Consider the following 17,065-nt stretch of genomic DNA (forward strand, 5'->3'; position numbering starts at 1 on the left):
GCCCCGAGCCTCAAACCCTAGACCCCAAACCCCAGCCCCCAGCCCTTAGGTCTCTGCCCCTACACCCCATCTCCCGACCCCAGCCCCAGCACTAAACCCCAAACCCTAAACACCCCAACCACCAGGTCTCTGCCCCCTAGACCCCAGCTCCCGGTTCCTAACCCCCGACCCCAGGTCCCGGTCCCAAACCCCAAGCCCGGACCCCATGAGGGGAGAGGAGGGGCGGGGGGGGGGGGGTGAGACCCCATCCCAGCGCGCGCCGCGGAGCACGTGGTGCAGCCGGCGGGCGGCTAACCCGAGCCTTCCAAACTCCCGCCGCTCTCCCCGCCCCGCCCCCTGGCCCCCTCTCGCCCAATGGCGGCGGAGGAGGGTGCCGCCTCGTCCAATGGGGGCGCGGCGGCCCGCGGTATAAAAGCCGCACGCGGGGGGCTGCGGGCGGGCCGCGTGGCGGGTGGGAGGCCCCCGCGGATCTAACCCTAATGGCGGCCGCTGCGCTCCCTGCGCCCGCCCGCTGTTTTCGTCGCTGGCTTTCAGCGGGCGAGGGGAGCCGCCAGGGAAGGGAACGGGGGAGGGAGGAGGTGGGAGGCTGTGAGGGGGCGGTGGGACCGGCGAGGGGGTGTGGAGGGGCAGGGAGGATGGGAGGGAGCGGGGCGGGTGGTCTGCGGTGGCACCGAAATGGAAAAATAAAGGAAATAAAGAAACAAAAAAGCAAACCCCCCCCAAAAAAAACAAACCAAAAAACGTCAGCGAGGGCTCGACTCCCGCCCGTCCGCTCTGGGGTTCCCGGCTGCCGGGGGCCCCCCGCCGAGCCCCCCGCTGCCCCGCCACCCTCAGGCCGCGGTCGGCCGGCCTCGCCTGCCCCTGCCGCCGCGAAGAGCTCGCCTCTGTCAGCCCGGGCGGCGGCACGGGGGGCACAGGACCGGGGGGTCCCCAACCCCCAGCTGCCGGGATCGCCCCAGCAGAACAAAAAGGGAACGGTGGCGGCTTTCCTGCAACCCCTCCGCCGTGGGGTGCACAGCCGGCCACGCTCCAACACCACTGGGGGCTCTGAGGCGACCCCCGGGCGGGCAGGGGTCGGGCAGGGCCCTGAGGGGACGGGGGACAGAGGGAGGGGCACCGCGGGGTCCCCTCTTGCTGTCCCTGACTAGGAAACGGGCAGCGGGAGGCTTGGTGTACGGCTGATCTCGTCACGGAGGGCCCGGCAATGATGTGGACTTGATGTGGACTTGAGGGACTTGATGGGGCCTTGAGGAACGTGCGAGCATCCAAGGATGGGCAGCTGGCGATAAATATTTGGCGAAGGTGTGGAGAAGCGAATGACGACGGATCCGCAGGAGAAAGCGTCCAGGCTTGTCTGGAGTCGCCTCCCCTCCAGGCCAAGGATGCTGCCCAGCAGCGCGTGAAGCTGCCACGCACCGAGCTGCACCGTCGTGGTGCGAAGAGCTGGTCTTGCTGTGTTCTTCCTGACCGACAGGCTCTGCGCGGAGCTCCAAGGCCGAAATCACCGCCTGAGGAAGGTTTTCTCCAGCCAGGACCAACCTCTTACAGAAAACTTGCCAGAAATACAAACCCACGTGCACGTCACGCGTGATGGGAACTAAGCATGCGCCGCTCGCCACAGATCGCACCTCAGCGGGGCAGAGACATGGCCCTAGAAACTTGGGTCGAACGCGGCTCGATGCTGATGTTTTATCACCTGTCCGACGCTTTCCTGTGCGTTTGACCAGTGCCATCTTGTGGTCTTTTCTTCTTTCTTTGCACAGAGGATATGATGAACTTGGGTACTTAATTTTTGTAAAACTGTTTGAAAGAAACCTATTGCCCGAATGAGTGGAAATGCGAGAGTCCCATATCATCTTGAAGATGCGTAGCTCCTTCCTGTTAGCAGGAACTGAACCTCTCTCAACAAACCTGACCTGGCTGCCCTCTGGTTTGGTAACATGCCTTCTAGTTTCAAAGTAACACGTTTTCAGTGTTTTTATAGCTTGTTTCTGAGCAACAGATTTCGCTTGGAATGAAATACTTCATCAGACTTGTAATTGCAAAGCCAAGATACTTCACGTGCTTAATGCTTGTTTTTTCAAAAGAAGTTTTCCTTGCCATACAAGTACCAGGACAAAACATTGTTTCATGGAATGTGTCTCTTGTGGCATTCACCAAGTTTTTTTGTTTGTTTGTTTGTTTGTTTGTTTTCCTATGTTGCTTCTGAAAGTGGTGATAAGCTTAAACTACAACTTTGTGTATGCATGAAAAAATGTAGGTATGTTCAGCTTATTCATGTACCAGAGAATAAACATTTAGAAATGGAGAACTTGGTCTACTTTTATTTCTGTCTGTTTATTGTAGCAGGGAAGACTTTGCACAAACATAGCTGAATCTGCTGTTTCTGAAGGGTATTCTGCAGCCTCCTTCCTGTGCCTAATGATCACCGAAACAGCCCAGAAAGGGGAGACAGCAGCTTTTTAAGAATTGTAACAGAAATTCTCAGCATTTTTTTTTCCCAGAGTAGTTTAAAGCCATTTGCAAGTGATACCTATCATTGCATATCAAAGGAATTGCAGCTGATGGCTCTCCTCTAAGGGGAAGGGGAGAAGCAGCTCCGGTGAGAGTCAGCAGCCTGGGAAGCAGGTCTGCATCAGTCGCTTGGTGTTAGGCGGATTTTCTTCCCTGCAGAGCATGAGTGCTCTTGTTAATATACCCGCCTGTTGTTGGGTTTTGTTTGTTTGTTTTTGTTTTAAGTATATTTGCTAGTTTGAAGCTTGTGTGCACTGAGGAGTTTATCACCACTAGCTGCGTGGCACAAAGTAATACAGAGAGGTGACGACATTTGGGAGGAGTACGTGTGCTCAAGGAAATTATCAACGCACCTTTCTGAGGTTCATTCTCTAGGCTGCCATTCAGATGACTTGGGAACTAGGGTTGCGTGTCCTGGCTGGTTTATTATCAAGTGTCAGCTGCCTGGAAATTAATGCAAAGAAGTTAGGAGGTCCTCTAAAGATTGTTTAGGTGCTGAACTTTGAAGGATGCCTTGCTCACATCTGCTTAAGACAGATGTTTTCACTGTTTGAGATCAGTCGCGTGACACCTGGTTTGGGTGCATGGAAAGTGCTTTGGCCAAAGGTGATACAGCAACTTCTGTCATGCTAGCGTTAAGAAATGGCTTCACCATGCTCTAGTAAAAAGTCTGTTCCCACTGCATGGCCATATTCCTGGTGTGGCATGCTTTTTCTTAATATCCTAGAGTTTTTTGTTTAAATTTGGCTTTTTATCCCTTTGAGACTGAGGGATTTTTTTTTCCTTTCCGTTGAGAATGTTAAAAAAAAGTCAAAGAGCACCATGTGGGTTAAATCCCTTAGGAGGCTTGCTCTGTGGGATCCGGGGGTTAGCAGCAGGTGTGACATTGCAGCACTTGTGCAAAGAGCCCTCTTCTGAGGGTGTTTCAGGAGCGGATGGATTTGGGGACGTTGGGCGGGTGAGCTTACCTCCCCTATGGGAGTGCGTTATTCTGCCTGCGGCACTCGGTGGCATGTGGGGTCCTGAGCTGTGTTCCAAGCCTGGGTCTCCCTTGGGCTCTGCCTGCAGCAAACCCCCAGCAGCGGTGCCCTCCTGGCATCACAGCAACACTTTTCCACTCCGAAGAGCTCACTGTGTATGAAAGCAGCAGTGTTTCATCTCACGCTGGTTTCACTAAGCTGTTTCCAATTTGTGTTTTAGCTTTCTTGCGTTAATTTAGAGCCGTTCATGATTGGGATGTACGTGATTTGCCAGTACACAACAAACCAAAATAAGAAAGGTCCAAAACTGTTCAAGAGGTTCATATGCGAAGATACGTGAACTTCAGTAAATTGGTATAGATTCACATCCCGATATGTCTTTGTGTGCAAACTCCAAATACACTTTACTGCATTCTTCAAATAAACAACAGAAAAGCTGGGTTTCTTTTCAATTATTGAAAACTCTGCTAAGTATTTCCAAAAGCTGTGGACAAGGATGCCAGGACGTGCAGGCATTGTAGGAGCAGTGCAAGTGGAGTTAACGTCGAACTGCAGCACTCAGTCTAACAAAACAGTTCAAGCTGACCTTGCCTATGAGACAACAAAAAGTGTCTTAAGAAGAAATAATAATTATCAAAGAGTAAAGAATGGTTTAATTCAAAGGCTGTTTAACCTCTGACAGGTCTGGCAAACATTAATAGAACCTACCTAATGCTGTTGGGAGCTCGCCTCAACAAGGGGCACGTTCAAAAGGTGCTGGGTGTCGTATCTAAGGGTATTTATCAGCAGAAAGAATGGCAAAAAGAATGCATCTCAGCCATGTTTAAGAAACCTAATGGCAACGTGAAGTCATGCAATCTAATCTTTGCATGTGTTAAAAATACGGACTAAAGGCTGTTTAAGCACATAATGAATTTCTGTGCTTTCCTTTACACTGCTCACATTCAGCTTGACATAGCAGAGCTGCAAGTTGTTTTATCCAAAAGCTGCCTGGAGAAAACAATCCCATGCAACGCTGTACCTATGACAGAGGCACTTCAGAGAACTCTGTGGGTGTTATCTGGGTTTGGCCCTGTGCAGGGTGGCTTTGACCTGCTTGATGGGTCAGACCAGGTCTGTCTGCAAGCAGGAGCTCAGTGGTACCTGGCCCTTGCACGTACTGGGAAGGTGGGGGCGACTTTTGCCTTCTGCAGTTGTCGTTCTCAGCTCACAGAGGCACGACAGTAGCTTGGGTCTAACGGTACCTTAAAATTAAGGTTTATTCAGTAATCTTTTACTTTGTGTGATTCGACTCTAGCCACAGAACTTGGGGGAATTTTAGAAATTGATCTGTTCAAAAAGAACAGTTGTTGAAGTCTGGATTTATGCATAGTTCCCAGGTATACCAGACGTAAAGTGAGAGTGATTTAGGAGTAAGAGACTCCTTTTCTGCCTCTCCTTGTTCAGTTGAATCTTGTAGTTCAAAGTTTTCAATGGAGTAAGCTGCTCTGCTACGGCTTGATCATCTGTTTTCTACATTTTGTCTGTGCTCTGAAGGCAGTCAGTTGGATAGGCTCCTGCTGCTGATGCTTTTTCCAACAGTAGATGGCAATAGCTATTCATTTGTAAAACATGAGAGCAGAACTCAATGCGTTGCAGAATTTATGTGTAAGCTGGATCATGCTTGGCTACGGATTTTAAGGGAAACTATTTGTAAAAACTTTATTTTTTCAAGTACAGGTAAACTGCCATTAAATAACAACCCTTGCAATTTAAATTATTTTTTTTATAGAATCCACTTCAAAGCAAAAATTTTGAAAGATGTTATTTAAGCTTCGTAGCAATGCACTGTAACGAATTGTCATCCCTATGTAAGAAGGCATTAAAAATGCATTTTTAATGTACATTTTAGCAAAGCTCAGGTCATTAAGGCATGCTGTTTAAAAATTGTTATAATTTTTTTAATTTAAAATTGTTTTATAACAATTTTTATAACATTTTTATAACATTTATAACATTTTATTTTACATTATTTTAATTATTTTATTTTATTATATTTATTTATACATTATTTTAATTTTTATAACATTTATAACAATTTTTATAACAATTGTTTTTATAACAATTTTTTATTACTTTTCAAGATTGCTCAAATCAGTACTAATTTTCATTCTATGTTTGGCCTAGAAACTAATTAAAACATATCTTTTCTCAAATTAAATATATTTTTTTTTCCTGTTCATAAACTTTAGGATTCACCTTGACAAATTAGTTTGAAACCTTAACCTCCATTGAAAATATAGTCAGAGATTAACATTTGCAGTTCTTCAATTGCATTTTTTCCTCTACAAAAGCATTGCACAATTTGACACTGGAGGTGCAAATGTTAGCCTTTCTAGTTCGTCAGTTTGTTGCCCTCCCCATTTCTCACTCATTTAAACAGATTTGCAGTTTGCTTTTGTGAGAGGTATACTTTGTTTTCCAAACACAAATGTGGGAGGTGTGGGAGGGAGGAAGGTCTATAACAAAGTTGTAACCAAGTCACAAGACTTTGGGGAATTTCACAGCTGCAAACCAAAGTTCTGGTGCGTTATCATCGCGTTCTGTTTTGCCATGATAACAAGTTTAAAGGCAGCACTTCTCTGTATTTTGTTGGAAAGATAATCAGACTTGTACATTAATGATGGAATATTGGCAGCTGTGATAATTTGGGAGCAAACATTTGAGAGCAGCATTTAGTATTCCAATAAAGCTTTTTTTATTATTATTATTTTTGTTTTTCTTGCATTGGTGTTATGTGAATCGTGCATTTGGATGCTTCACTGTGCTCTGAGGGGGACAAAATAGGGCAGAAAGGGCAAAAACCACCTGAAATGAGGGGGGTTTGGTCTCAATCTGCTGCAGACTCCAGATGTGCCCTGCTGAGCACTTTTGCTTGGTGGATCCTCCACCTACGAAGAGGTGGTGGTGACACCAGCCTCCTCCTCCGAGGTCTGCGGGTGAGAAGTGCTGCCCAGTGCTGCCCCCGCTGCTGTCCCCTGCCAGGCCAGGATATTCCCGTGTAAAGCCTGTGCTGCAGACTTCCAGGACCAGGAATATTTACCCAGCCCGCACACTTAAACCTTTTCTCTCCATTTCAGCCTCTGAGCCTCCTAAAGCGAGGAATTCCATCACTTCTTTCATCACTCTAATATTCCTTTAAACAACTGTATCATGGGATCTATTGTACTTAGCTACACCACGTCTACCGTACAGTCCATGTTTTTCATCACAGGAAGCAGCTTGAACTGCTTATAACACATGGAGTATACATTTGTCTTGTTGCAGAACAGCTTTATATCGTTCAGCTGGCTTTACAGCCTCTTATGTGTCTAAAGATAAGTATGTTTGAGTATAATCCTGAAGTTTTTATCTTCTGCATCATCAGCCTGCACTTTAGTTACCACTTCGTATTATGCTTCTCCGAGCAGCTTTGAACAAGCCTGGCCTGACAATTAAGGGAGTGAACTGGCAAAACTCTGCTAATTTCTCTCCCTTTCCTTTCACTCTTATCTCGTTCCCCAAGGTACACGTCTTTATCTACCTGTTTCCAAGAAGGTGTTCAATTAATAACTCAGAGGAGTCAGAGCTGATAGGATCTTTTCATGTATTAATTTAACTCTTCCTTTTAAAGGGAGTGCCAGAAAATCACCATTTTCATGCTTTCTCTGTTTATTCTGGCAGATTTTTAATTTTAATTTTTATTTTCTTATAGTGTTGAAGTTGCATGCTCCAGTTCTTTGATTCTGCTCCCAGTAAATTATTGGTAATTACAGTAGGGCCTTACAGGTAGCTGGGGTTCTCACTGCTGTATTGAATAACACTTTCCTTCTGTATTAATGCGGATTATTTTTTTTTTGTATGGTGATTTTTATTTGCAGCAAAAAAATGAACTTGCAGACTCCCACCTAGGATCTAGAAATAGTAGTGTTTTGTTACTCAGCCTCTTTGTGTTTTTCTGGTGACAAGAATGATGCAATACATCAACGATGAGTACAACAAAATTAATTTTCAGTGGAGACAATCACAAGGCTCATGCAAAGACTGTGTGCAGCAGTCACTTAGCAGTTACGGAGAGCAATGTTTAAAAGCTCCCTGCTCTTTCATTAGACCCGAATGAGAATATATTTAGTTTCCATTTGTGCTGGTCTTGCCATGTTCCAACTTGGAATAAGTGTTAAGATGAATTGATACTATAACAAATACTCTTGACTTGTCTGCAATTTAAATCCAGCTGGTCGCTAGAAGTATTTACATCATTGGCAATGTGAGCTGAGAGATACAAGAAAAAAAAACTAGTTGCTCTTGGCTAGAGCTGGAGATGAGGACACCCATCTCCACAGAAGAGCGGGTCAGTTAGTGAACGTGAAATGAATGAATTTCACTGAGAAAACAGGTAACCAACAAGCCAAAACATCAAGTTCTACACTGAAAAAAAAAATCTTTAAAACCAGAGCCTTTTGTTTGTTTTATTGGAGGTGGAGTTAATTCTTTATTGTTTTTAATATTGAAATATACTGATAAAGGATTTTACAAATTTCTATTCCTATGACTTGTAAATCACTGTTCTAATTGCTTTCAGAGGGAGTAGAAACCATGAATATGAAACTGCCACAAATGGATGGCAAATACTGGCAAATGACAAGTGGAGTCTTGCTCTTGATTTTGCTTGTTGAAAGCACACAAAATTTTCAGTGAACAATTTTCCTGGAAAACCCACAGAATCCAAAGGTAATGGTATCTAGCGCAGAAATTGTTATGAAGTACAGAAAAACAAACAAACAAAAAACCCTACCCATTAATCAGCTTTTCAAAATTATCTCTTTTTCTGCCAAGTTGTTTTTTCATTCACCACAGGACTTTCCATACTGATTTTTTTTTTTCTCTTGGAAATGTCATTTTTCAGGTAGCAAAGTTGCATCTCCAGGACAAAAAGTTGGTTTACATCCAGTGAGGATCATAAAAAAATGTGGAGTAACAGTTAAATTACTGATTCTGTGCTTAATATCGACTACTGTTTCAGTTCTCAGCCTATTTCATGGAAATCTTAGGAGTGTGAAGTCCAAGTTAAATAACCTCTGGGATACGGCAGCTCTGGAATATTTCCAGTGCTTTGTTCCTATTTTCAAGTTTATCTCGGTGGTGTCACTGGAGCAGATGACATGAGAAGCTGCAGGTGACTTGCTGGCTTGCAAACCTGCTGTGTTGGAGGGCTTGGCTGCCGCGTGGTAACTTTAAACGTCCTTAAAGTAGGGTTTAGTCTTGTAATATCAGCCAGTTTGAAGCATTTTAACTGTGCCTCTCAACTGCAGGTTCTGGCCAAGGGTTTTAGATAGCTCAGGAATATAGTTTAAAGAGGAGTTATTGCAAAAGAGAACAATACATAAAAAGTGGAATTCTGCCCTCCTGAAGCCAAGTTCTGCAACATTATTTTTTAAGTATAGTGACGGCTTCAAGTATTTTCCTTAATAACTGTGCAAAGTAAAACATAAACAATTCAGGACAGTAGCCTTAGCTATTTTTCTGTACATCTATTCAGATTGACTGGATTCTGGACAGATTACTGCAGCACATAACATCAAAGTGAAGGCAAGATACTGGACATGGCAAAGGCTTGGAGTAATTGTGAGCGACCTGTTTGACTGAGAAGGGCACACATTATTTCTTGGAACCTGATAGTTGGGTTTGTGATTTACCACCTGTTACTGCTTTTTCATGGGAATCATCGTGTCCTAAGTGTGCCTTTTAAACCAGCCCTTTCTAGTAAATCAGAGGTAGGGAAGTCCATTGGTTGAAGGCTTGGGAACTGAATCCGAAGCCCAGAGGAGAGGTTGTTGAATGCCCATGGGTAGAAGCCAGGGACCTCGGGCTGCTGCGGATTCCCAAGCGCCGTGTGCTGCTCGACAAGGAAGAATACGTACTGACAGTGTTCCTGAAGGCAAGCTTCAAGGACAGAATTAAAACATTTCCGTAGGGTGTAGCCATCAATCACCAGAAGGATGTTCGTGTACACCAAGTACAACACAGCACAGCTTTCCAGCGACCTTAACGCACTAGCCAACACAGGAGCTGGTAGAGTAATTACAGATTACATTAAGTATCAAGTAAAAGCCAACAGCCAACTACGAGGCAAGCCTTTTATGCATTATTAAAATCATATCCTTCCCAGAAGATTCTAGCAAATAAAATTGTATTTGATAATGCAATCAGTAAAAAGTGGGTTTGAAAAAATCTTGCCTTTGTTGATAATTTCCCAAGAAATCCTAGGTTTTATATAATGCCTAATATACATAAATGTTGAAATAATCCCTTAGGTAAATTAACAGTTTCAGTTGCACAGGCCGATACTGTTGAATTTTTTTTTAATAATTATACTTTATTAAGAAATAATTGTTATATACCAGGCATGCATTGCACTTAGGTTAACAATTAAAGACTATGGTTGCCTGATATTTCTGCAAGTAGAATATAGAAAATTATAAGAAGCATGAAATTGAAAGAATTGTTCCTATGTATCAAGAAGCTAGTTCTTCTTCCCAAGGCCAGTTTCTTTTAAAACAAGGCACATGCTATTCCCATTTATCACAGACACAATTTTGAAAAAAAGGTTGACATTGAAGAATATTGTAGAACTGGGTTAGTGTGCTGCTTCTCTCAGCCTACCTGGTCCAGGAGCAGGCTGCAGAGCTGTCAGCAAATGGGGTGAGGCTGCACTGACCATCGAGATCGTGCCTCAAAGCGGGATGCTGTGCAGATCCTCTGAGTAGGTGGTAAAATGATTAAAAATAAATAAGGATAAATCAGTTTCGTGAGAATACATTTTACACACAGAACACCACAGCTGCAAAGATCTCACTCTTCAATCTTTAGCTGGCATAGTGGTGTAAGAGCCTTCCCCCACAGTGCCTAAATGAGGACCTGTGTGCTTAATTGTTCTTTAATTCCCCAAATCTGTAAGAGTTGCTGCAGCTTTGTGCATCCCATCAGAGCCGTTATCCAAAGCAGCAATTACTGTCTGGTCTGTCCCTCTTGGAGCACAAGGCAATGCTGCTTCCAGCGGGAGCCAACTGAGAGCTTGTCCTTAATTTAGGCAGTTTGTTGGCTGCTCCAGATCTGGATATGGTCTGAACCGTGGCTTTTGAATCAAAGTTGCCCTAATAAATTGTATTTTTTACTTTCTAAAAGCCAGATCGCTTATTTAAAAAACAAAGCATAGGTTCTATGTTTTTTTTTCTAAACAAACCAGAACCTCTCAGGCCGAAGACCTTTGCCAGGGTTTCATTGCTTGCTGTTGCAGGGAACCTGCCCGTGGCTCTGGGACGAGGCACAGGGAGCCCAGGGCAGCGCGTGGAGGTGTGCCTGCTGAGCCCGGGGCTGGATCTGGCCCACTGTTCTTGCCGTGTGAGTAGACATCCTCTTTCAGTACTTCAGAGCTTTGTAATTGATGTTTTCCACTCATTTTCTTTTTCTGCTGGTTCTGTATTTCAGTCGAGTGGCGTTTCCCCAGCTTTCAGATCTATGCTCGAACGCTGGAAATGCTCACTCTCATGCATAATGAAAGAGGAAAAGTTGCAGGGGAGGAATTTATTGGCTACGGTCTCCATTCCTGCTCTATATCTTGCTCCACAAGCTCCCACAGCAAGTGAGTGGTAGAGCCAAGAATAGAACAGCACTTCTCCGACACCCAGTCCCGTGCCTTAACCCCTGCCTCCCGTGAGAAATTTTGTTTCGGTTTTCTGTGCGGCTCAAAGATAAGATCATACTTTATTTTGGTGTACAAATTGATCTCCAGGGTGAATGAATAAGGTTGGGAAATAGCCAGAGAATAACACAATGTAAACAGTGAAACACAAGGAGGACATATATATATAATGCTGCGGCTTCTCAGACTGCTGTCTGAGAATTAAGGTAGAATTAATTAAAAATTATATGAAGGGACAGAGTTCTTGCGAGTTTGTCTTGGATGCACGAGCTCTTCTTCAAGGAGAAAGGGGGACTTCTTTTGCTCTTGTGTTCTCAGGGAGCAGGCAGAGGAGCTGCTCTCCTGCCGGGGGCACGGGGCTGTTCTCTCTGCTGGTACCTGCTTTGTCGGGGATATCGACGGCAGGTGCAGCGATGACTGTTTCGGGAACCAAAGGCATTTGGAAAGAGACAGGGTTAACATGGGTTGGCTGGTGTGTTCCAGCTGCAGAGCGCTGCTATTTCTGTGGGTTGAGTCTAATAAGGAGCAGCACAAAGTCCCCAGCTGCACCCAGCATTCACAACTGGCCATCGCAGCGGTGGGCGCTGGAAGTGCTGGCTCAGCACCCTTGGCTCCTCAAACGGCCACTCCTCGAAGTATGGACAAGAAACTAATACCCTCCCCAAAATATCTAGCTGCACTGGCTTAAAGCGAGCTCGGCTGATATTGATCAGCCTCAGGATCTTGGAAGTGATCTTTGCACCCTACCCTGGATCCCACCTCTTTAAAAAAGTCATATAGGTTTGAAGAGTAAATATTTGAGAGAGATTTATTTCTAAAATCTCTTCACACATCATGAACGGGTGTGTATGTGTATATGCACACACACATATGTATATGTATGTGAGAAAAAAATAGAAATCACTGTGACCGGATAGATTAAAGGTAATGGTAGTTTTCTGTGTCCTTTATTCATGCTTTTTGTATAAGCATTTACGATACAAACTGCAAATACGTTTGAAAATGACCCCCCATTATTTTTGGCACCTAACTGAGTGGAGGCAGAAGCGAATAGCTGGGGGAAGCTGAGGCATGTGCTTACAGCACCGCTGGGACACAGAGATCCTTCTTTCCTGATGTAAAGTAAGACATTTGCTTGCTCACTGGCTAGAAATGATCGGGACTTTTTTTGGCAGTGCTTTACACTCGGGAACTCTTTATTTCTCACCACTGAAGCATTTGGTGGGAACATGCCAGCTTCAGTGAAACTTTTGTAATAAAAAGTTTGTTTTCAGGCTAGAATTGAGAGGGAGTGTGTCCTAACCCTGAGTGCCCGTCTGAGAAGAAGAACTTAACCCCCAAATCTTCATGTTCCTGGAGAGCCCTAATTCTGGGTTGCAGTGTTACTAAAGTGCTCTTTACTTTTCCTGTGCTTCCGTTAAAACAAAACAAATAAACCAAAAGCAACGAACAGAACCCACTTCTAAGTGCGTCTTGCTGCATTTGGGAAAAATTCTGAAATTTTGAAATGATTTCTGGGATGGGAAAAATTATTTTTCTTCTTTGCACCTCAGCACTCTGTCATGAAATTTGCATGCATCTGAGGTTTTGCTCTTGATGAACGAGCTCTCATCCTTACAGCCTGCTGTGAAATAAGCTTAAGGAACTTTCCTGAGCAACGAAAACTAAAAGGCTAAACCACAGATACCTTAGGAAATGCGAGGAAGGAGAAAACCAGATCTTTGCTTTCCTGCCTTTTCTACAGGGTTTTATCATTCGTCCTTCAGCCAGATGCCCCGGTGGGGAGGCTGGCTGCTCTCGCTGAGCAGGACATGGGAGCAAAGCAGCTCTGTGCCCTCCGTGGGGCTCCGAGCTGGGGCTGCAGCAGCTCCAGGGCCTGGCAGCACCTCATCAGCACTTCCCCAGCTGCTTCGTCCAGATGGGTTGGGCTCTTACGAGCTCTTTGGTTGCTGTAGGAAAAGCTGAAGAAAAGGGCAGACCTGCAACAAGCGTGAGATGCCATTCTCTGCCCTCCTCCAGGCAGCAGGTACCACGAGGCTGCTCCTGCAGAGCTGCTAGGGAGCTCACGGTGCTGAGCTCACGGTGCTGAGCTTTTGGTTGGAGTCCATCAAAGGCAAAAGAAACCTTACAAATCACTACACCGTGTAAGCATCCCCCTCGGGGAAGATGCTGGAGAAGAAACGGTCGAACAGATGTGTGCTATTAAAATGTACTCAGATTAGTGTGATGAGTGCAAATGAAAGAAACAATATAGAGCAGCAAATGGGAATATTGTGGAAATTTTCCCAAAGACCTTTTGAAAAGATTACTCAGTAGTCATAGTATCAGGATGCTGTACTTGATGGCTCTAGAACAGCGGGACTTCAGAGTATGTTGGGTTTGAGTGTGGCGGAGGTGGATTCCTTTGGGGAATCCTCAGCCAGCAGAAAGGGCTGAGCAACGCTTTCAGTGCTTATCTCCTAAACAGGTGATGCAGACTATAACACTTTTCAAAGAGAACAAAGGCAAAGAAAGAACGTGGTTCAGCTCAGCCACTGTGGAAGTCTTGAAAGTCCTAGTGAAAGGTAGCAACAGAGCAGAATATTTGCTGGGAACTGGACAGCAAAGCAAGAGAAAAAATCATATGTTTTCTGAATTATTTGTGTGAATACCTCAAACTTGCCCCAACAAACTTTTTAATTTCAAGTTTAATGTTAATAGATTGAAAGAGCTTTTTTTTTTTCTCCCCCCCCCCCCCCCCCCCGACCAATTCTTACTCAGACTTTGAAGCTGATAATTTTAATTCAGCAGGGAACGGACGATGGTGTTTTTTGTTTTATTGCAATAAACATGCTACATCTAGGCACCATTTTCTCTTCCCTGTTCTCTTTTATTCTTTATATGATGCTATTTGCATGTTAGCTACAGCAGGCATCAAATAAAACGTTTAATTAAAAAATATTATTGGAGGTCCAGCATAAGATCGAAGATCACATGCTCTCAGAGATCCAGTACCTCGATACCGCAGGAACGGGTACCTTAGAAATAGTCAGATGGGGTAGATTAGATAGTAATTTATGCTACCTTGTTTGCTTTTCCTTAGTACTCATTCCAGATACTGTAACCTGTTAGAGGTTTTAAGAAGAAATAGTAATTTCTAAAGTGAAAAGTAAAAGGCTTCCAGTTTAAGCAAAACTGATCAAAAAATTATGGAGGTAGGAAAATGAGACCTCTAGAATAAATATGACCAAAAGCATAATAAACACTGACTGGGAGCATAATCCTGAATGCTAACATAAATCCGTTTGTTGTAGCAAACATTTAGTCTAATTTAATCTTTGAGTGTATTACTGCCAGAAAGAAAAGGTTTTACAGGCTCTAATGTGTTGGTTACTCTAAAAATTCAACTCCAATATTGATGCCGATAGCGTTTCCCGCTGAAAAGACCATTTTAATTATCATTGTCATCCATCTCAGTGAGGTCTATGTGCGTGTATTATTTACAGATCATTCTTCAAACTGCTAATAAGTTGGGTACGGACACGGGATCGAGAGATAAGATGAGGCGGCTTCTCACGCAGCCCGTGGAAGTCGATGGGGTTCAGTGGTGTGCTCTTACCTGCGAGCTTTGCTTTGCTTCTGAGTCACTTTGACTTCAGATTAGGTAATCTAAACGACTGGCAGGGAACAGTAATTTTTTTTGTATTCTTTCATGCTCAGAAATTATTCCAACAGTTCTTCCGGCTGATAAATCATAACCAAGTTGGTATCTAATGCGTTTTAACGCTCAGCCGGTATGCGCAGAATGTTATCAGTTGTAGTGTTACAGATAGGGGAGGTGGAAAAGTGGTTTTTAAATCGTGTCGAGCTACTGCAAAGAATTTCCATTTGCCTCTCAGCCATTGCCTTTTGCAATCCCAAGGCAACTGCATCTACGTGGTGGGGTCTGCCAGGAGGGACACTCTGCGAAACACCCTTTGGACCCAGTGGCTCTAAAGGACTTGTGAACTGGATGAAGTGCTGTGATTCCCCAGCAGAGCAACAGAGAAGACCTACAGCTTCTTCTTACCATCTTCCCTGGCATCTTTCCCTAAAAGACTTTAAATGTCTTTTTTTTTTCTTTTTTTTTTTCTTTTTTTTTTTCCCAGAAGTGGTTTTGGTAACAGTGCAGGAATGCAAATAAACAAGTAAAAGTCAGTCTAATCAGGCGTGCTGTTGTCAGAACTTCATTACTCTTTATTAGCCAAAAAATGGCAGTAAAGGAAGCCAACGACAGCAGTGCAGAGGTGCACCTTCACATCTCAAATTTTGTATCAAGAGATATATTTTTGAGTGCTAACAGAAAGCCTAAGATCCAAGATTTGGCACTTGGCTTCATTCTTGGGAGTGACCACTGCTTTCAGAAATGAACTCAGTTTAAATATCCCTATATCCAATGGAAATGGACATCTTATTTAAATTCAGAGGCAAAAAAAAAAAAAAAAAGGGGGTTAAGTGTAAGACCCCCAATTCAATTTGCATGCTGAGTAATCCGGACTGTAAGAGCAGCTCTGTCGTGTTAAGGTTAGGTCTTTCCTGTGGCTGTTCAAGTGGGCTCTGAAGACTTTTTACCGTGTTGCAGGATATTGAGGGGGGAAGGTCTGACCTCCATCCATTTTTTCAGACACCCTTCTGCAGGTTTCATCACACTCCCCGTGTCTCGCGCGCGGGACCTTGCTGAGGGCAGGATAGGTGCCCAATTGCCTACATACAATTTCATCAGGAAAGGTATATGATTTATTGCCCTGTAAAGGGTTTTGACATGAAGCCTGTGAAAAGCACTATATAAATGCCAATACAATATAAAACGTCACACAAATACTTTACTCATTAATTCCGACCCTGTGCTTTTGGACTGGAGAGAAATGGGAGTGAAATATGAATGTGTTCCTTATGTTTTAGAGGGAAAAATGGGTTTGTGGATTTTATAAAGGCTGATGTGTTAACCTGTCTTTGTGGTTCCTGCAAAGAGAGGCAGGAAGAAGCCCGCTCTTTGCTGACAGTACGGCTCCAAATGAAAGCAGCTAATGGACCAGCAAAGAGAAACTCCGGGATCTTGCTGACAATCCTGGGTCGGGGTCCTGCTCTCACTGACACAAACTGATTTTATTTTTGACTCAGAAATTTCATTTATTCCAGCGTTGCCAGCCAGAGGCCTTTCTGCTCTCGCCCCATTACGTTTCCCCCCTTACATTCAGTCGCGTTACCTTGTTCAAGCAGCCAGATAACCAAAGCTTCCCCAGCCTCCCTGGTACGGGGCAGGCCTGCTTCTGCACGGGGCTCCGGTGAAAGAAATCATGATTTGGGGGATGGCAGCACCCCGCTGGAGCTGCTGGGTGCTTGTTGCTCCATTTCCCCTGCGAGCGCTGCCTAGGGGGGACCGCAGCTCCCCAAGCCCACGTCCCAACACCCACGGCCCCTTCCTTCTGCAGAGCCACTGGGGAGGCCCCAAAACACCCCTCTCTGCTTCTGTAGGGATTTTCTGACCCTGTCCATGCCACTGTGCTTAGCGGGAGCCAGACTGGTGTAAATCAGCCCCTGTGCCGAGTCACCTACCTGCATGGTGGGGCTGTCTTTTTATTTTTATTTTTATTTTATTTTTTGCCCTGTGACTATTGCTGAGCATTGAGGTAGAGTGCTCACTCCTTCTCACCTCCTTCCTTTATTTTTACTTGGGATTGCTTTTCAAATCCCTTCCCCTTTCCATCTTTCTCCAAGATTTTGATTATTTCAATTTTCGCTTTTAATAGGATGTTCACTTTCGGCTGATCTCTGCTGACATTTTTCCCTTTTGATTTGGCACACTATTAATTTGACTTTGCTCAGTGTTTTG

The sequence above is a fragment of the Cygnus atratus genome, chromosome 9 (genome assembly GCF_013377495.2).
Source record: "Cygnus atratus isolate AKBS03 ecotype Queensland, Australia chromosome 9, CAtr_DNAZoo_HiC_assembly, whole genome shotgun sequence".
NCBI lineage: Eukaryota > Metazoa > Chordata > Aves > Anseriformes > Anatidae > Cygnus > Cygnus atratus.